The following is a 3,464-nucleotide window of genomic DNA, read 5'->3' as shown; positions in this document are numbered from 1 at the left end:
CCTGAAAGGACTCTGAAGAGGAAGCTAAGAGAAGCTAAAGCACAATTCTCTGGAGAGGACCTGACAGAGTTTTTTGAAAAAAGATGAAGACATGGCAGCCGAAAATAACAACAATGCCAACAATGCAAGAATGGTGCTTGGTGACTTTACTGCACCTACTCCTGACTTCTATGGGAGAAGCATCTCTATTCCTGCCATTTGACCAAACAACCATTGGAAGATCCTCATCAGTTCTTGGCTGAATTTTTGTAAATCTGTGATACTGTTAAGACCAATGGAGTTGATCTCGAGGTCTACAGACTCATGCTTTTCCTTTTTGCTGTAAGAGACAGAGCTAGTATATGGTTGAACTCACAACCTAGAGATAGCCTGAACTCTTGGGAAAAGTTAGTCAATGCCTTCTTAGCTAAATTCTTTCCACCTCAAAAGATGAGTAAGCTTAGAGTGGAAGTTCAAACCTTCAAACAGAAGGAAGGTGAATCCCTCTATGAAGCTTGGGAAAGATACAAGCAATTGATCAGAAGGTGTCCATCTGACATGCTTTCAGAATAGAGCATCATAGGTATCTTCTATGATGGTCTGTCTGAGTTATCCAAGATGTCATTAGACCATTCTGCAGGTGGATCTATTCATCTGAAGAAGACACCTGTAGAAGCCCAGGAACTCATTGAAATGGTTGCAAATAACCAGTTCATGTACACTTCTGAAAGAAATCCTGTGAATAATGGGACAACTCAGAAGAAAGGAGTTCTTGAGATTGATACTCTGAATGCCATATTAGCTCAGAATAAAATATTGACTCAGCAAGTCAATATGATTTCTCAGAATCTGACTAGATTGCAAGCTGCATCCGGTAGTGCTAAAGAAGCCTCCTCTGAAGGAGAAGCTTATGACCCTGAGAATACTGCAATGGAAGAGGTGAATTACATGGGAGAATCCTATGGAAATACATACAATTCTTCATGGAGGAATCACACAAATTTCTCATGAAAGGATCAACAGAAGCCTCAACAAGGCTTCAATAACAATAATGGTGGGAGAAATAGGTTTGGCAATAGCAAACCTTTCCCATCATCTTCTCAGCAACAGACAGAGAACTCTGAGCAGAGCCGTTCTGCCTTAGCAACCATAGTCTCTAATATATCTAAGACCACACTAAGTTTCATGAATGAAATAAGATACTCCATTAGAAATCTGGAGGCACGAGTGGGTCAGCTGAGTAAGAAGGTTACTGAAACTCCTCCTAGCACTCTCCCAAGCAATACAGAAGAAAATCCCAAGAGAGAGTGCAAGGCCATAACCATAACCAAAGTGGCCGAATGCACAGGGGAGGAAGAGTACGTGAATCCCAGTGAGGAAGACCTCATGGGATGTCCTCTGGACAAAAAGAAGATCCCCTTTGAGGAACCAAGGGAATCTGAGGCTCATACAGAGACCATAGAGATTCCATTGAACCTACTTCTGCCATTCATGAGCTCTGATGAGTATTCTTCCTTTGAAGAGGATGAAGACATTACTGAAGAGCAAGTTGCTAAGTACCTTGGAGTAATCATGAAGCTGAATGCCAAGTTATTTGGTAATGAGAATTGGGAGGATGAATCCCCCTTGCTCACCAATGAACTAAGTGCATTGGCTCAGGTGAAGATACCTCAAAAGAAAGAGGATCCTGGAAGGTTCTTAATACCCTATACCATAGGCACCATGACCTTTGAGAAGGCTTTGTGTGACTTGGGGTCAGACATAAACCTCATGCCACTCTCTGTAATGGAGAAACTGGGAATCTTTGAGGTACAAGCTGCAAGAATCTCACTAGAAATGGGAGACAAATCACAGAAACAGGCTTATGGACTTGTAGAGGATGTCTTGGTAAAGGTTGAAGGCCTTTACATCCCTGCTGACTTCATAATCATAGACACTGGGAAGGACGATGATGAATCCATCATCCTCGGCAGACCCTTCCTAGCCACCGCAAAAGCTATGATTGATGTTGACGGAGGAGAATTAATCCTTCAAGTGAATGAGGACTACCTTGTGTTTAAGGCTCAAGGATCTCCTTTTGTACACATGGAGAAGAAACATTAAAAGCTTCTCTCAATATAGAGTCAACCAAAGCCCCCACATTCAAACTCAAAGTTTGGTGTTGGGAGGCCATCATCATGCTCTGAGTATCTGTGAGACTCTATGAGAGCTCACTGTCAAGCTAGTGACATTAAATAAGAGCTTGTTGGGAAGCAACCTAATTTTTACTTATCTATCTTAAATTTCCATTTTGCATTGTTATTTTATGTTTTCTTTAGGTTGATGATCATGTAGAGTCACAAAAATAACTGCAAAAATCAAAGCAAACTCAAAAACAACATTAAAAATAGCACACACTGGAGGAGGAGCTTACTGGCGTTTAAACGCCAGTAAGGGTAGCAGAATGGGCGTTAAATGCCCAGTCTGGCACCATTCTGGGCATTTAACGCCAGAAAATGGCACCAGACTGGCGTTTAACGCCCATTTTGCTAAAGGAAGACAAACCAATTCTAGAGGCAAGAAAGAGAATGCTCCCAAAGGAAGACAAACCAATTCTAGAGGCAAGAAAGAGAATGCTCCCAAAGGAAGACAAACCAATTCTAGAGGCAAGAAAGAGAATGCTCTAAAGGATCTTTGGAGTCAAGAGAGGTTCTTAACCAAAGAACATGCAGACCATTACCACAAAATAATTATTTATTTCCACCATGACAAAATAAGAGAGTTCTTCAAGCTACCTCAACTACAAGATGATCCAGAATCCTTTAATAGGAAAATAGTGAGAGTAGATAAGCGTTTGGACCAGGTTCTAGAGGACATATGCCTCCTTGGAACTAAGTGGACAACCAATTCAAAAGGTGTCCCAAACCAACTCAAGAGGGGAGATCTCAAACCAATTGCAAGAGGTTGGCTAGACTTCATTGGGCGTTCCATATGGCCCACTAGCAACTGTTCTGAGGTCACTATCAAGAGAGCAGTGATGATTCATTGCATTATGCTGGGAAAAAAAGTGGAGGTTCATCATCTGATTGCTTGTGAGATTTACACAATTGCAAACAAGAATTCCACTGAAGCCAAACTAGCTTACCCAAGCTTAATCTCTTTGCTATGTAAAGATGCTGGGGTGAGAATGGGAGTAGATGAATTCATCCCAATTGAACATCCAATCACCAAGAAGTCAATGGAAGGACAAATGCAAGATAATTCTATCAAAAGGAGGGTGCATGAGTTCCTCCCTTAACTCCCTGAAATTGACTACTGGACCCACCTAGAAGCATCTGTTGCCAAGCTGCAAGAAGCTATGGAACAAATTAAGGAACAACAGCAGAATCAAAAATGCATGCTCTGCAAATTGCTGAAGGAACAAGAGAAGCAGGGGCGTAAGCTACAGGAGCTGAAGCGCCAGAAGCTCTCCCTTGAAGGGTCAAATACCCCACAAGTTGAGCGAG

General features: G+C 41.9%; 1 non-coding gene across 1 annotated transcript; it reads right to left on the bottom strand.

Moving 5' to 3' along the window:
* Positions 1 to 435: 435 nt before the first annotated feature.
* Positions 436 to 539, bottom strand: LOC127742214 (small nucleolar RNA R71). Its single transcript, XR_008003401.1, has one exon. It is a non-coding gene; the product is annotated as a small nucleolar RNA R71 (small nucleolar RNA).
* Positions 540 to 3,464: the final 2,925 nt, after the last annotated feature.

This window comes from Arachis duranensis, chromosome 9, assembly GCF_000817695.3.
Source record: "Arachis duranensis cultivar V14167 chromosome 9, aradu.V14167.gnm2.J7QH, whole genome shotgun sequence".
NCBI classification, from domain to species: domain Eukaryota; kingdom Viridiplantae; phylum Streptophyta; class Magnoliopsida; order Fabales; family Fabaceae; genus Arachis; species Arachis duranensis.
This window is presented reverse-complemented; position numbering and strand designations above follow the sequence as displayed.